The following is an 18,192-nucleotide window of genomic DNA, read 5'->3' on the forward strand; positions in this document are numbered from 1 at the left end:
GCCTCGAGCTCCATTTCCCATTTCCGGCCATGTCAAGCATCGAAATGAAACGTTCATTCAAGCCAGCAGCCGCGACCTCCTTTTCCCTCTCACGCGGCTCGCTGTACTTCGTCTTCGTTATCGAGCTTCCTTCCGCTCTGGAATAATTTTTCCAGCGTTCGACCTTCGATTCACTTACTCTTGATCCACCCACGTTATGTGCGCGTCGATCCACCCACCTACGATAGCGCACTAACATTTCTAACCTTCGATTCGTTTTTAGACCAGTGGTTGACCGCGAGGATTCACGAAATTCGAAGGAAAGAAGGTCGAACGTCGTCGCCGTAAAAACAGTGCACGGCAAACGACGAATCGAGTAGACAAAATCATCGGAAATACAGTACGGCGTGGCGCGGCGCGCTTGGATTGAATTTAGATTTAGCTGGTTCTTCGATCGCGAAGTCTTGGATTCGCTCCTCTGCGATCTGAAAGCTTTGTACGGAGCGTTCTTGTCGCGGTTCGCGTATACATTTCGTCGTGGATAATCTCCTCGGTATTCTTCCTACGGGCAAGAACCGAGACAATATTTTGGCAAGCAGTTTCCCCCTTTCCAGTCGACTGATTCCCCCAGCATTCGTAGGTTACCCTCGAACGCGCGGAGGAAAGTGAACAAGGTTACCTCAAGATTTGCATATTTCTATTTGCGATCGAGCAGAGTCGAGTTGTTCGTTTGTTTTTCCATCGGATGCTTGGCCGATATCTTTGGAAAGTTTTTTCTCAAACTTTCAACCTCCTCGATTCGAATCTAAAGTGTGTCTATCTGCCGATTATTTAGCCGGCTCGTAGACCGATCGGGAACGATTGTTGTCACGAACAAAGGAGTAAAAGTCTAAGGAACTTTAGATCACCATTAGAAAACTGGATAGCGACTCGGGGGAAAACAAGTCGGTGTCGAAGTCGTTGCCCGAAATCCATAGACTGTACGTACGCCTTTGGATATGGTAGCTAGCCTTGGACGGTCGGTACCGGTCTGGTACCGTCCAGAGAGACATCGATTTACTGGCGTGCAACTCGATGCTCGTACACGGGCCAACACACACAGGCGTGGTAGATGTACGCGCGAGAGAACCGCTGTGTTGTCGGTCGGTTGGGGTCAGCTGCACATACGCGTGCACTTTCGCGTGCATTATTAGGTGAGCGACGTGTATTCGACATACACGACGTGCGTTTACTGGCACACGTATGAGCCAACTAATATCGGCTGACGGATGGATTTATCTAAAATTAGAGCTGCTGTCCGATCAGCCAGCCTATCGGGTTACCGATGTCTCGCTGACCTCTCGTTCGCGTTCAGTTACAGACTCCGAGTAAAATTAGAGTCAACTGCTTCCTACCGACCATCAACCATCCACTGTTCTATCTTTAGACCAAGGTAAAGAACCCCCACGATCCGGACACGCTTTCCTTCGATCCTGAACCTCGGTTTGCCTTGCGACTTTTACTATTGATCTTGTGGAACCTAGAAGCGGTCAAGCGGATGCTCTTTAGAAACATTGCGATCGAACTTGTTTGTCACCGCTTTGCAGTCCAGACGATCCGCCATGGAGCGCGCGTCCTTCGAGTCGTTCAAGGTTCTTTCGCGGGTTTTCGGATTTCACGGCATTCATTGATAGTTGCCTCTAACAAATAAATTCCACGCGTTTATCTCAAGTGTGATATTCCGCAGGTTCACAAAAGGGAAAGAAAACTAGAACAACCGGGAATTGTACTAGCTTCCTCGAGTGAGGCGAGAACAATTAAATTGAAGCACGACCGGACTAGATCTTCCGGCGTCACGTTTGCAGTCGTTTCACGCTTCTCGAGAACGAGTGCACTCACTGGAATCGTTGCTCCTCGGAGACACTTCTCGCGGGGGGAATGAGCGGACGATTAGATTTCGAGTCACAGTTTTCCGGATTGTGCCGCGAACTGATCTTATGCTCCCAGCTCTCGAGTATACCCTTTGCGCTACTCGTGTTTCCAACTGAACAACTTTAGGGCCAATTTCGACGTGCCGTGTCCTTCCGTAAAAGATACGAAAAGAGGGAGGGAGTTAATAGTCGAACAAGACCCCTTCCGTTCTCTTTATTTCGCGCCTTCTTCTACGGCGACGAATAGGGTAAGGGCGAGTAATCGACGTGAAGTAAACGAGTATTACTGTCAACGTGTTCTCGTAGATCAGAAGCCGAAAATCAGATTCGTAGATCTCGATGCCGAAAATCGCGAGAAATCTGTTTACCTTTAACCGAACTCGATTTTGCGTCTCATCGGGAAAGAGGCGGAAGATTTTGTTTCCGTTAAATTACGAAGGATACGCGGTTAATGTTCGAGCAATGCCGATTGGAGAAAGTATCGTGTCCAAAGTTTAATACAGCGGTCGATCTGTACCGCGTTACCGTCCGGTTCTCAATCATTTCAACTTTATGTAGATTTATAACAGGGTCGTATTTTATTGGCGGATATCGGCGGAGTCGTATTTACTCGGTGCACGATAGAGCGCCGCGGTTTGCCGCGTTCGTTTCTAAGAGGTCGAGGACTCTCTTTTTCTCTCCGCTCTCCTATCGTCTTCTCGCTTCGTCTTACTCGCATCAGCAGAAAATACCGACACGACATCTATGTATATTAAACTGTGCAAAACTATCGATCCGCGCGAATATATATATATATATATATATATATATATATATATATATATATATATATATGTGTGTACAGATATATAACCTGCGTCTTTTGACGTAAATAGATCTTTATTTATACGATCTATTTTATCCTATGGTTCGCGATCGCGACATACCTAATACTTAAATTTTTAGCAAGCGGCCAATAGTCACGGTTCGTGATATTCTGCGCAAATTCCGGAGAAAAGCATCGACGCATATCCAGTTAGCTACGCGTCCGCTGGTTGGTTCGTTTTAAGTGCGGGTATTTAGCAATTTATGGCTGGTAGTCCTTGCCGGAAACGCATCTCTGCGACGGAACTACCGGGTGGCTGAGCCGCGAACATCGCATTAATGTCAGCCAATCCAATTTCCTAGGAAACGCAGTGGACGAATTCGAGCGGATAATTTATGGCAACGCGAGTAACAGCGCGAGTAACCTCCGCGAACAACCATTTCGACGCAATTAAAAAGAACTCGCTTCTTTTTGGGGCACAATTTTCTAAAAATAATCGTTTTCCCAGTACTTTATTTCATTTTTTACGAGACTCGCCATGGAGAAGATATCGAGGGACGTACGTACGTCTTTTAATTCGTAACGCGTTACGTAAGAATTCTGACGTTTGGAAGTCAGATCCAGGGAATCGCGTGTAGAACGAAGCGACCACGACGTTCGATTCCTAGGCCGAACAAACGTTTGTTTGTTTGCAGGAATGGGAAAGGTTTCCAGGATCACAATCGAAGTCGAAATCGCTGCGCGAAATTGCAAATCTTCTCGTATTTATCTCGCGACGTCGATTAGAGATCGGTCGATGGTCTGCTGGCCGACTCTTATCATTTCCTTGCGATCGTAGCAGAATATGGTTGTGCAGGCGCTCCACGTCATTCGCCGATTAAACCCGGTTACAATAGAATTTCCGAAGTCTCCGAAGAATCGAGATACTTTGGCGCCACAGTTTCGGTTTTCCCTTTTACATGTCGCCAGGTTTTCAACTCTGTTTTCTCGTTGACGTCGAAGGGCGTGTAACATCCCCGCGTCCACCTCCCCTTGGTCGCCTAGTTGTTTCCGACGACCTCGTACTGCCTCCTTTTGGTCACGCGATCGCTCTTACGGGAATTTTCCAGGCTGTAAATTGCAAAAGTTCTGCCAGCAGTTCGGCTATCGTATCCCCGAAACTAACCGCTGTTTCTTTTTGTTTCAGATCCCAAGGCGTCTCTGTGGATCCAGGGCGAGCGCACTCGCGGGGTAAGTTTCTCCTAATAACAGTACACCGCCATTGAGCTGCAAAATCACACGCGAAGCTAGTTTGCGAGTAGCTCGACGAAAGCGGAATAATATTTCCGTAAACTCGGCCAGGATTTTCGGCTCGGACGTTCGTTCCCTGGCCGTTCTTTTATCGAGGTCTCGTATTTTGCACTCGTTATGTCGCGGTTCGTTTATGTTTTCCGCCTTTCTTTCCCCGCAACGGAAAAGAGGGATACAGTCAGAAGCTGAATAAAGATACGGGACGAAGGGTCGCATAAATTTAAGTTGCTTGCATATGCATGAACAGAACGTTTTTTTTTCTTTACGGGACTTCTCTGCGCACCGTCAGATACCACTCGAAACAATGCATTCGCTCGTTATTTAGGGATTGCGAAGGATCCGTGCGTTCGACAGATGCTGAATCGTGGCCCGTCCAATTGGATAATAGATCGAAACGAAAAATCTTGCATCCGGAATTAACATTCGTCACGCGCTTATTCGTACTCGGTTCTCTTTGTTTCTCGGCTCTTTTATTACGAGTCTCCGCTTTCTCCAGCCACGCGCGGTAATGTACATCCCGTTATCTTTCGCTCGAGATAAATCAGCAATACGTATTCGTGTTACAAAGAAACGCCTCCCGAACACTGAATACGAATGCAAGCCACGCACGTTCAACGTTATTTAGGGGGCTGCGAAGCACTCGTTTCATCGCGATCCAGACAAAAGGTTAGCTTACGCGGATCTAGAGGGTTGAACGGCTCCATGCGAGTGGTTCGCATTGTGTCTACCTAGAAAGGGAGATCAGGTGTCGAAAGCTTTACGAACCAAGCCTGCGTTCTATCTCCTTATTATCTATAACGCGACCCACGCTCTTCCGTATTTTTATCGGCCTTGGCTCGGCTCGTCTCGTCTCGTCTCTTCTCTTCTCGTCTCGTTTCGTCGTGTCGCATTCACACCGAATTAAAATTATCCTCCGTCAAGTTGTTGGCAGCACGCTCGGATTCAGTATATTTTTATTCAAAGTTTAAGTATCGGGGAAGATGCAGAGCCTTGGAATAATCGCCAACTGTGATTCGCGCTTCTCGCGCTATTCTCGGGCATCGGTGAGAAACAATCAAAAGTCAGGCAGATAGCGAAAAGCAACAAGGCGCAAAATATTCCCGACGTCCCGAAAACTTTTCCATTCTTCAAGCTGGTTCGAGACAATTCCAGCGGAGGACGTCGATGATCGCGCGCTCGGTAGCAGCGAATGTCGGGATGCGAAAAAGTTTCCGCGAGAGGCGACTAGGCACTTGGAAGGTGATCGAAGAGACAGACGGCGGTCGTTTCCAGTACGGTGAATCGTGAAATTTCAGCAGTCTCTTTGATCCGGCGAAAAGTCATATGCTTGAATTGTTAATGTCTACATCGTGCCAGCGTGCATACGTGCATAAATGCATGTTAATTCTAAGATAGCTGCGATAGTTTGCGCAAAACCGTTGGTCGCCACAGAACAAACGATGAAATTGACGCGTGATTCTCGCCGCGAAATACGCATCATCGTTCACTGCCGTGCAGGAACTTGCGTGTACTTTATTAAATTTCACGCGTCACTTGGCTTTAAATTTCGCCCTAACTCGATGAATCCGCGTCCTGAACACTGAACGCAAACGAAGAACTCGCTTAAATATTTGATTGTTCGAAGCATCGACAGTTCGGGCGTCGCAAACGTGGGAAGGGATTCAATTAAATTATAATGGGAGCAGCAGTGCAAAACCGCTGCTATGTGTTTGACCAAGAAAAATAATCGAGCGACTCGCGGACAAACGAACGCGGATGCTCGCCGCGAACCGATGGAGTAGATTTTGGTGAAGCAGCGGTCGACCGTCTGGTCGTATGGAGTACACGCGACGCCCCACGTGCGATCCGTGGAAAGAAATCTATTACTGAAGTGACAGATCGGCTGTTAGTCGACGAAAAACGGATAAACATCCTTCCGAAACAATTTGTTTTGCGAGAGGCAGACGCGAGAAATCTCTTACGATGCTGAGTGAAGAAAGAAATCAAGGATGAACGAGGGTGAAAAGAAGAGAAGATGGACAGAAAAAAAGAGAGGCGGATGACACGAGGGACGTGGCCAGGGCACCTCTGAAAGTCGTTACGAGCTTGGATGCCGCCCTTCCGCCCGATCAATATTGCGTTGGTGGGGCCGAGGCATTGCGAATCGCGGCAAGGGACGTCAGGGGGTGTCGGAGAGGGTGAAAGACGAGGCACAGCGGGGCGAATGGAACGGATCCGTAGCTGCGGAGGAGGCAAAAGTCGGGTCGGCGGGGTGCCGAGGGGTTCCGAAGGGGTTCGCTGGGAGAAGAGGGGTTGAGAGAGTGCGCCGACAGTGGGGGTTGTTTGGTGGGGGCGGTAGTAGAGGAGCGAACACTGTCATGGCGCCGCGCACCACCGCCAGCCAAGCGGTACCTTCAACTACTCCCTCGCGGTGTGTGACGCGCTCTTCGCGATTTTTCTACTGAATTTTATCGGAATCGTGGCGCGCGCGAACGTGCTCCGCGAGTGTCGAACGATTTGCCCGCTCCAGAACTATCGGCTGCTTTTGAAACGCATCGCCTTGATGTTCGGAGGCGCGCGCGATTATCCGCCGCGACCGATTCGTTGCACGAACGTTGTGTCGCAGTCGTGACTTCGCGGCCTTATCGGAAGGAACAGCAACGCCGCGATCTTTTTTCCGTCAGACGAAACCAAGAGATTCTTGGAAGGACAACACGAGGCGAGGAAACAGAGTGCGCTAACTCGGCCAACGGTTCGCGAACTGTGCTGCGAACGGTGTGCAAGTCAAGTACGACGTTAGCGTCGAGTTATCAGTGTCGGTGTCGAAGCCAGAGGGAAACAATTTTTTAGTCTGTGTCTATCGTGAGAACGCCTCGTATCGACCTCGAATCTCTGAATCGAAGGTCGGAGGTCTGGCGGTGTCCTATTCGTCGCTAAGCCGGCGCGAACACGGTGCGGTCGAGTTTCGCGACTGACGAAAGGAGCGAATGTCGTCGAAGATCGACCAAAGTTCGTGAACCGTGAGGTGAATCGATGGTGCACGCGAATTCGTGACACGATCAGTTCATTGGGTGGTAGCACGTACGATGTCGCGGCGCGATGCATCACGTGACTAAGAACGGACCGTAAAAGAAGGACAGACAAAACGAACGGTGGAAAGAAGGAGCGGAAGAGGCAAAGGATACATTCTGGTGAGGACCTTGACGGGTCCTGACCAGGCCGTCAAGAACGTGGAAAATAGGCGGAGGTGGCTGCCGCGAATGGATCGCGTTACCATCGGTCGAATCTCTCAGTGACGAAACAATCTATCGAGAGTAACAATGTCCTAGCGAAGGCAGGAGTTCGTCTAGACCGACCCCCTCGCCCTATTCCGTTTCATCCAAAAGAACCTTAAAACCCGTTTCGCCTTATGATCCCCGGACACCGTTCTCCGACTGGTTTGCGAATCGACGCACGACCACCTAGAAAATCGTCCTTCTACGCACATACACAACGATCACCCCGTAGAAACACACGTGCGCAAGTACCGTGCACTACCTACGAGGTCTCGTTCTAGGGACACGCGTACTCGCTTGCACGACACGCACGTACGGTCAAAAACCTGCACGCGTTTTCTCCGTCCTCTTTCCCTCTGATCCATCGCAACTTCTCTGACGCGAATGTGCGTTTACACAGCCACGTCGATGCCAGAAAGGAACGCGCTCTCCCACACGCGTCCCCGCCTTAGCCGTTAACCTCTATAGCAGCGTACACCTAGAAACAACCACGCGCGCGGTTGTGTCCCTCCGACACACACATACGCCAACCCCCGACGTATACTCGAAGAGACGCGTACAGAGACAGGCACGAGCTTCCTGAATCCAGCCAAGTCCAAAATCCTTAATCCCGTGGGGTGATCCTGGCCCCACCCGTACGCCAAGGAACCACACCCCGGCGAGAGAAGAAACTCAGGATACAGACTTATCGGGTTCGTGGTAAGCTTTCACGTTTGCTACACGATTCTTTTCCTCCTTCCCTCGTATCTTTTTTCTTTTTTCCTTTTGTCTCTTAGCATTGGGATTTTGTCGCGAGGATCCGATGGGTGCATAAAAGCTAACCGCGTGATCGAGAGAAAGCTCTCGGATCGAAAACGTTAATTCTCCCGGCATCGATGTGAATGGTTGTTTCAAGGTTGTTGGTCCGTTTCGCCGTCAACCCTATTTCCTGCTGTGGTGTATCGCCGCGTCGTTTTCGCTGCCACAACGTCCGCCGTCGACCCATCGTTTCTTCTTGTCGATGGATTTAATAGCGCACATGGCCTCGCTCCATGCTGGATGCAAGTTGCAACGCGGCTGCGCAGGTTAGGTTTGCTGAGGCCGCGGCGCGAAGGGCGGGTTAAGGGCAGTGCAAGGATATGCCGCGGGCTGGCGTTTTCGTGCCACGAACTTGGAACTACGCCTCACACCTGGATCCACCCCCTGCCCGCCCCGATCGATCGAATTCTAGGCGCGCAATTATTTTAAACGCGATTACATCGAACCGCTAGTGGATCTCGCGGTTTTCCGAGCAACATGACCCCCTCCAGCTGCCATCTCCACGAAAACGGTACCGCACCGATCTCGCTTTCAGCAGAATTAATCGTCCTTCAGATATCGCGCTCAGACTCACGACTACGACGATCTAGCGTTTGAGAAATTGTGCGACTCCGACTCATGTTTGATTCCGACCAATCTTCTTTATTCCTTGATTGCACGAACATTGTCAGCCTGTTTACCGCTAAACGCTTGCCTGCGATTGATCGGCACATCGATTATCGATTGCTTCGTCGTTTATGGCGTAAAATATCGCAGTATCTATTTTCGATTGAAAAAGTCGAGTTGTTTTTTCGAACGAAAAAGTTGTCGCAAAGTAATACCGAGGAAGAGTTTTTCGTAATTGACGAAACGCACGTTGCGATGGAGGTCGCTTTTTCCATCAGCCATCGATAGTCGTTAATAAATTCGCAATTAAAAGTTTTGTCGGACCGTGGAAAAAGGGCAGAACGCGATGAAAGAAGATAATATTCTCTGTGAATCGCGAATGTATCTCGGAACGTCGGAACGAAATTCGATCGATCGAGTCAGAAATCGATCTTCTAGAATACCTGGCGGCATGCTTGATTTCATTACTCCTTTGATGTATCCGAGCCAGGAAATGCACGAAGAGCACGTTTACGGTCCGTTGGATGCAGCCAACCACTGGCAAACCTCTCTCTTCGAGCTGATCGAATATAACTTACAACCTCGCTAACTATCAATTTGCGGTAATTTGTGCGTACCGGCGATTTTTCCTCCCGCGACTAACTTATGAGGTTGTTACACATGGCCTACGGCTCTTGGTTCGAGAATTATCGAGCCTTGTGTCGCGTTACACGTCGAAACGTCTCTACGTCGCTTATGCACCTGTGCCCGAATCGATTCACCGCGTCGAATCGTCATTTCCATAGCCGCAAGGTGTCGATCGATCACCGTATCGTTGCCACGATCCTCGTGAACGGTGAAAAATAGAGAAACATCGGCGGGATTAATGCGAGGTTGGTTCCCGTTTTAATAGAGTACGCGTGGTACCGGCAATCGGTCGAATTGCATTTGGTAATAGGGTCGGTCTGCGTGAGTAGTACTCAGCCACGGCTATTCGTTTTCGAATTAGCATCTCCTTTTAACGTGTTTTGATTTAATATCTCCTTTTAACATGGTTAAATTTATAAGCGTAGTCGCGAGAATTATTTTCGGGTTATCGGTAACCCGACGAATTAATTATTTCCTCGTTTTGTAACTTATATCAACGTAATTAACCTTTCGGATTTCATTATATACGAGAGATGAATTCAACGCAATCAGGCTTGCTGCTCGGTTTTATGTAGTAGCCACTCTAACCGTTTGCTCGCTAATATTTCGAGTAACTAAATTTTCCTGGTTAATTTAACGTACCGAACATTCCCCGCAATTCGTTGCGCGCGTTACTCGAAACAATAATACGGTATACTAGATATAAACTCAGCGTCGAAGCACGGTTTGGTTAAGTACGATAACGACGCAACGCGACGTTACGATAAAGCGCGACTTAAACGTGCAGTTCAATTTTTCTCGCTGACACGCCGCGCCGATAGTAAATTGGCACAGGCACGCATACGAGGATTCTTGGTATGACTGGCGATACAATCAAGGAGAATTAAATTGCATTTTGTTAGCGAGCTAGCCAGGTGAAGCGAATAAAATTGCTGAAACTGCTGGAGTCGACGCAACTATTCGCTGCGATGGCACCGCGCGGTTCGAATATCAGCCAGCAGGCTTCGGTTAATTTTGACCGCGAATCGAAATCGTTACCCCTCTCGTAGCCGGCTATTTTCCCGTGGAGCGAAATTGCACGTCGACATTCGGAGAAAAACGCCGCCTTAACGGAAAACCGGTGCGCGACAGCGTAACTTTTTCGCTCGGTCGTATAAAACGCAAACTATTTCCCGGGAACGACACTGGCATGGTCGTTTTTCAAGGGGGTACTCGTGTGCTGTACACGGCCGCTGCAATTGCAACGTTAACGGAGTTGAGGGGATGGGGTTTTTCGAACGGGAAACGGCATCGTCGTTCGCGGTGTAGCGCTTACAACAGAGGGCCGTGTATCTCGCGCGTTTCTGCCGACCAAATTCTCGTTTAATCTCTCTTGACCCGATACGCCTGGCCGGAATTCCCTGGCGCCTCGAATCGACTAAAAACTGCTGTCGCTGCGGAATTGTGTTTCGTTTCGAATCCTGCGTCCACCCCTGCCTATACAACCGGTGAAACTTATTACGCGAGTTGATCGAACGGCTAAACGGGAAAGTGGAGCGAGTATCATCGTGTTTTCGTCCAGCTTCCTTCAGGAATCGATTCGTCGTATCGACGAACGTTTGCGCTCAACTCAGGACCGCGAGAATGAAATTTAATCGTTACTCTTGAATAAATGCATCGTCATTGTTGTCGAATGGTTTTTATCTAGTAGCACGGCTATCAACAGCAGAAGGGTATTGATTGACCAATCATGCAAATCCACCACGCCGTACTCCCTGCTTTCGTATTTTTCCGATTTCGTCGTTCCACCGTTCCTAGACAGTTTCTGCTGTTCCTATTATTAATTCCTTGATCTCGCACTCGTAGTACGAGCACGAACGGTCGTTTGATTTCTTTGTTTCGAGTAGAAGGAAGAAAACTCCTTTTTCCAGTCGAACGAAATCTATACAACGTCCATGACCTCATCTTTGAGGAGATTGCTTAAAAATTAAATACCGGTCTCGGACACGATTCGCTCGTCACGTAACGGTTAATTTATTCAGCGGTTCCTTCGCGATTTTTTCTACCCAATCTGACACACAGACAAGGGCCGAGACAATATCTGTCCTTCGAGTGGCGACGCAAGACCCGATCGAAATTCTGGCCCGAGATCGTGCTGATTCCTCGAGCACGCGATGCCTTTTCCTCTTGGTTCCGTAGGTCGAAAGTTGAAGGTCTTTTTTCGGACCACGAGCAGGTAACGTGCCACCTCGGCCTCCATCCAGCTACGTGCACGCCAACGTGCAGCTACCTGGATTCGAATAGATCGATCGAACGGAAACATCCAAATGGAAGGAGTGGAAACACAGATATATTCGGAAATCCGGTATTCCCGTGGCTTATTCGATCAAGCTAATAGTAAAATAAAGGCGTACGAGATAAAATTCGACCCTCTTAAAACAAGTTGTTATTCTAACGAAACGTTGATAATCGAACGTTATCGACGAACGTGGATTCTCCGCAGAGACGAACATCGGGGCTGATGTCGGTATGAATATGTCGAGAACGGCAAGTGGCGGACGACAGGCGTGGACGAATTGATGACGTTACGCATCGCGTATTCTAGAAACGGTATAAGTTATACGTTAGTTTATTGTTTTAATTATAACAGAAAAAGAGAAGTACACGGGTGGTAACTAGATTACGTTCGCTCCGAGTAAGATTTAATTTATGCTATTGGGTCTCAGTTAAAGGAACATCCGCTGTAATTGTTCCATTTTTGTTAACCGCCGCGGTTGTTTGTAACTCTTCGCTCATAAACCCTGTCGAACATGCGAAAACCACTCAAGAATGAACAACAAAACGGTTGAACCAAAGAACTCGGGACGAGCCTTTGGAACGCGTCGTACGCGTGCAACGTTATTGGCCCATGGTGCGCAAATTTATCCGGATTAACGTAGCACGTGAACGCGTCGCTTTATGGAAAATCGATTTTCATAAAACCTTCAATTGCGCGTTGTAACCGCGCGCGTGCCGGCATCTATTGCATTTACACTTTGGAGCCGCGAACGATGTAATTAAACCCGGTCATCCAGTTAACCGTGTTTCTGTGTGAAACGCAATTAAACTCGAGCGGTCTGCAGTCGCGTTCTCGCGACGGATTCCTCCAACCAACTTTTCAAAGGATGCATCGATCCAACTATCCAGCCTCTTTGTATCATCTGCGCTTTGAAAATTAAGGGGACTTCGTGCTGTGATGTTTCCTCGATAGCACCTTCCAGCGAACTTTTCGATGCGAAAACCAAACATTCAAACACGAACATGGATCGCGTTGATTTCCAAGCAGAAACATCCTCGCGATTGATTTATCCTCGTAAATGAACTAAGCACAATGACAGTATAATGCAATGGACGCGAGCACTCGAATGCCAGTGCAGTAGCTGTTTATCACCGCTGACGTCAACCTTGTCCAGTCAATTTTTCTTTTGTCCGGTTCTACAAACATTTTAATACCCAAATGAATATAGTTTGTATTGATCTTTTCCCGGGCCCCGGTATATTCTGCGCTGAATTTTTTTTTTTTTTTTTTGTCACGGCTAAACTGACCTCGATGTTCTCTACCTCACATAGCTGTACGCGACGCGAGCGACAAATCTCCCTTGGTAGCATTATACAAAAGTTACGGCGGCGATTTCGTACAGGCTGGATCACGAGATGATCTCAGAAGTGGTAGACGCAGGCCGCCTAATTCGGTCTTAATGGACTTTTAAGCGGAATTTAAACGCGTCCGCATATCCATCGTAGCTGAGACACACCCTTGTCGTCGACTCTTCTTCACCGCTCGGAGCTTCTTAGCCTCCGACGATTACGTTACCTTGTATCGCGCCTTTCTTTAACCCGATAACGGTGGAGCAGGCTTTCTCGATGGCATTGCCGCCATCATCAGCAGTTTCCTTTCTCTTTCTTTGCGACGCCTAGCCGTGTCTCCGTCTGGTTAGAACGACCAGCTTCCGTATTGTGCAAGCGGACTTGTTTGAAACTTCGTGTTCGGTTAAGTTTGCACCACGTGCTTTAGGCAGCTCGTAGACGCCGCTTAAGCACGACCATCCTTGTTTCCGTGGCTTATGCTTGTTACAGAGCTACGTGTATGCGGGCGTGTGCCTGTGTTTGAGTTTGTACGCGCAGCGTCGCGTCGTCGTGAGTTATCGCTAAAGGAGACTTTCGATACGTCAGCGGTCCCCAAATCCACGAGGTTGAGAGCGGATGTAGCGAACGCGCTCAACGTCTAGATATCATAATGTGGGAGAACTGTCTTATCATCCGTTATTTATTCGTTGACGTGATGTTAAAACTTGGTTAGGTAAATCGGATTCGAGTCAGTGCAATGCCCCGGCAAACGTCTGATAAAATACGCCCTACGGTGCTACCGGAATTTACGATGTTCGCGAGAACTTTTCTACTTGATAATCCGCATACCGCCGAGACGGGGCAATAATTCACGAGGAATCGTGGCGAACCTACGCGTCAGATATCCTCGTAGTGCTTACGTTGTTTCGCACTGGACCGGCGAAGAAACCATCAAGTTCCTCCGTACCTTGCACGAAATTTCAATTCGACCATTTCTATCGGAGTTAATAGAATCACGCGATGTTATTGTTAACCGTTTGAGTCTCAGGGGTCTTTGAAAAAATAGGGTCGAGAAATCCCGAACAGCGCGATAGCGCTTGTCCTAATCGATTGCAAAGAGAAACAAACGGCGCAATAGCACCCGTCATATTTGTTATTTTATGAAATACGTTTATATTGTTATATATGCGTACTATTAATTTATAAATATTTCAAGTTTTGTTCAATAAAAATTATTGACAAAATAACAATGAAATACAAAATACCGTCAGTCGTCCGTAGCGTTCAGATGTACTGAGACTTTTCGACACAAAATCTAAACACCGCGATCACGCTGCTTGGGACTCGAACTTTGCAAACCTTTGACGTTTGATGTACGAAGTACGACCCACAGGGAACATCGCGAACGAGGAAAATTTCATAGATCCAGTAAATCAAAGTACTCTCGGATCACGAACCGAAAATGCGTTCGATTTGAAAGCCCGATGGTATGGCAGAGGGAATGATCGGCTGACCCAGTGGAAGTCGAACCGTGGCGATATTGGTTTCTCTCGGGGAAAAATACGGTGGACAGAGTAAATTCTCGTGACAGCAATTTCCCTTTCGGCGCTGTTGGTCCGGGAATGAGCTTATTGGCGCGCCGCCTCCGAGAAGCCGGTTCGGCGTCAGTGACTGCCGGTGGCAGCACGGTCGAAAGAGAGATGAGAAGAAAAGAGACAAGAGGGACGGTTAAGTGCACTTCCCTATGGTACATTTGATTCAATTGCAGCTGCGGGTAGCTGACCGAGTCGATAAAGATTCGACTTCGTGCGACGTCTTCTTCCTTCCAGGTATTTCCCCGGTCGAATGTCCCCGAACGAGCCGAATGTCTCGCTTTTTTCTTCGTGGCCCCACTGCCCTCCTTCACTGCTTAACGCGTCCAAGAGAAAAGAAGAAAGATCAGCCAGCTCCTCCACCTCTGAACCCCTGTTTCCTCTTTTCTTAGTCTCGCTCATTCGACGCTTTCGAATGGTCCGTCCAAATTGCGACTCGCTTAACGCATCCCCGTTGCCGCGTTAACCTCGAAATCATTGGCCCGAGGTTTGCACCTCGGGAAAGATGGATCGACAAGAAGGAGGTCGGTGTAGATACGTGCCAGAGGGAAGAACGTTAATTAAGCGCGAAATTACGAGCAGCCCGTGTACAGTACTTTATTTGCCCCACGATTTAAGCGTATTGTTAGAGCGTGTTAATAGCGGAGGATAATTAACTCTTTTTGGATTACGTCACCGGCCCCGACAACTTCCATAAATGATCGCCAACGTGATTCGCATTGCGGCACCGTAATTTCGCATGGACCATCTAAACGATCGGCGAATTTCGATAATCGAGTTGGATATCGACAAAAGAAACGCGTTCCGGTTGCTCGTAGCATGCGGAAAACAAAGCGCATGTTGGACGCATCGATCGCCGACCTTACGACCTGGTGGCCAAGTCGTTTTGCCAGCGCACGAATGAATAACTGAACGAGCTTCCAGGAACGGTATGCGGCCAGTGAAAAGTTGATGAGACAACTTTGGATTTGTTCTACATTCTCGGCGGACGGCTGGCCGGGCTGCGACCGTTTTACGACGAAACCTATAGGTACCATCCGGCACACGGAAACTAGAAGTAAGAAACTCGGGGGTGCGGGTAATTGAAATTTTTCTTTCCCGGGTGAACGGCCGGCTGTTGCTCCGCCCCCGGGAGAAGGAATTAAAAGAGCGGGAGGAAATGCGCCGTGCTTCTTGTTTGTTTCTCCCGTTTCACCGTATGGAAAGCTTTACGATCTTTCATAACGGTAGAAGAGGCGGTCGAACTCCTTTCGTATGTCGAGTGAGTGCATATACCGAGAGCTTTAACGTTATTACATCGAGAATCGAAAATACAGGAAACTCGGAGCCAAAACCGCGAAGCTCGCAAGGATATCTCTGTGGAGAGGATTTTCTCTCTCGCTTAGCCGGCAAACATTCGACGCGTCGTTCCGATCGGCCGGGAACCGACGAATTGAACGAACCAGAGGAACTGCAGGCCGTGGAAGGAATCGCAGGGAATACCGGACAGGAAATCGCGGAAGGGCGGTATACGAGGCGCGCGCGAGCTTTCGTATCGGCGCTCGAAGAAGGTAGTCGAACCCTAAACGCGGTAGAATCCTTGGAATCCATCGCCACGCCGGCACCGCCGCAAAAGTTTCAGTTATTTCGGCGTGTTCGAGCTCGTGCCGGGTATCATTTCACGGATGCCTGGTGAGCGTACTCGCCAGTCGCATTTTGGTATTCCGCTGGCAGTTTTGCGGTCGACTAGGTGACGATGCTGTCGCAGCTGGTGCTGGCGACGCGTTTTGCGGGGCTCGCGGTTGTTGCGCAGTGCTACGAATCGCCGCTAGCACGCTAAATGCTTTGAGCTTTACGCCGCTATGGTGTACCGCAAATATCGTCGGAACCTTTCCATAAATGTATCGCGACCAGTCGCGAGCTGTGCTGAGAATAACGACTGTACGTCGCGCAAACACTTCGCTCCACTGTAATTAAACTCGTCGTTCCGCTCGGTGTTAGAAGAAAAAAACGTTAGTACTCGCGTTCTCGCGATTTTATTCCTGTTCTCGTCGGGCCACGCTAAAATCGTCACTGCCCGCTTTTTTTTTTGTTCATATAAATCGCCATTACGGAAACGTAGACGGTCTGCTGTGCTGCTTTCCATTATGTACCGCAACTTCGTTGTTGGAAAAGTAAATTTTCATTGCGAATTTGCACCACTACGAATTGTTGCTAGTTCGAATAATATTTTCCCGTTTATCATGTAATTGTGCGAACGGCGAGAATCGGTCACGATCTTCTGCACGATCCACTGGGGTCGAAAGCATCCAAGAATTATTCGTCGGATCTTCCCTCTGGTTTTGCTAGTTGAAATTTCACGACGCGCACTGTCGCGGAGTCGTCTGGTGCGGCAAGAAATCACGCGATCTCGAAACGAGTCGTTTTTCCGATAGGGTGCCGGTTTGGCCGGTGGTAGGTTTATTCGTCTGAAGTACCTCGTTTCGCGATGCTATCGGTTAGGAATCGTAGAGCCAACAAGCCCCAAGCGACGTGATCGCGTGTATCGTGCTAATTTCGTCACAAATCAGCGCACATAATTTCAAAGGACCGCTAAATTTGCCACTCTCCTTCTTTGATTCGACGAACGATCGACATAAGTAAAGAGAAATTGTCCTCTAGCGTGTCGGGACGTGAAATCTTAGGCTTTAGGCCGCGTACGAGTGATAATCGGAGAATACGTATTTGACGTTATACATTTAACGTCATTACAGTGATTGCAATGCAACGATAACTTTGAGTTTATGAATCGAGGCGATTATTATAACGTCGTAGTTTTCCATAGTTTTTGCTCGTTTCGAAAGTAAACGATACGCGAAGATTCTGGACGGAACGAACGTGAAAGAATGTGGATGTATGTAGGTCAGCTCGCGGTGACAATAGCGCTTCGAGGAAGAGTTTATTCGTTTCGTCGTTGAACGAACGCCCTGACGGATTCCTCGGAAATTCCGCCGCAGACTACGAAGGCGAGGACTAAATAAACTCGTCCATCGACTACGATGGAATTAATACCGATTTCACTCGCCGCTACCGTCGATGTCTCTTTCGACTAAGAGAGTAGAATTTGCATAGAATTCACTGTTTTGTTGATTCGGTAAGTCAAACTGTCAACGTGGATTAATCCTCGAGTAGTTTCCGACAAATTACCGGTTCTCGCCGAATCGATCCTTTGTCCTGTAGAAACAAACGAGAACAAATTTATCAACATCCGTTCGGAGTACCTACATGAATTCCTAATTTCGTTCGACTTCTCGAGTTCTGTCGAGTCTCTTCAAAGACAGTTTGGACTTTGGTTTGCGTAAAGTGGATATATTTTTTCCTCTTTTCCAATCGAAACACCATTTTTCTCGTTCTCTTTCAACTACCACTCAAAGCATGGGCGAAACGGGAGGAAAATCGCTGAAACCTTTGATCGGCAATTGGTCCTTCGCGTCGCACGAAGGTGTCTCCGAGGGTCTAGCATGTTTAACATTGCAGCTCAGTCGATATTCCGAGATTTCCCCTGAGAAGGGCGCAACTTAAACACTCTCCACTTTAAAACCCATTTCTATCGTATCACATATTGTTCATGATCGAATCCTCTTTTACGCTCGTCTCTCGTGCCTCCTCCCTTTTTCTCTCTCTTTTCTCATTCTCCCTCGCGTGGTCTTCATCCCTTCGGCACTTCACCCCTTTTCTTCATTTCCCTCGACGAAGTCACATCCACGCTCCTCTATGCCTTTATCTTT

At 48.4% G+C, this 18,192-nt stretch overlaps 1 protein-coding gene across 28 annotated transcripts in view; it reads left to right on the top strand.

Annotated features, from left to right (window-relative positions):
• The window catches only part of LOC126867574 (protein turtle-like), a 159,630-nt gene that overhangs the window by 90,348 nt on the left and 51,090 nt on the right, over positions 1-18,192 (top strand). For 25 of the 28 annotated variants that reach the window (XR_007690352.1, XR_007690351.1, XR_007690354.1 and 22 more), the window contains one exon: positions 3,881-3,924. The gene's annotated coding sequence lies outside the window, so the exon portion shown is untranslated. Of the gene's footprint in view, positions 1-3,880; positions 3,925-6,327; positions 7,938-18,192 lie in introns of those variants that run through there. The other 3 variants (XM_050622194.1, XM_050622195.1, XM_050622196.1) reach the window with 3 other exon arrangements.

Source organism: Bombus huntii, chromosome 7 (genome assembly GCF_024542735.1).
Source record: "Bombus huntii isolate Logan2020A chromosome 7, iyBomHunt1.1, whole genome shotgun sequence".
NCBI classification, from domain to species: domain Eukaryota; kingdom Metazoa; phylum Arthropoda; class Insecta; order Hymenoptera; family Apidae; genus Bombus; species Bombus huntii.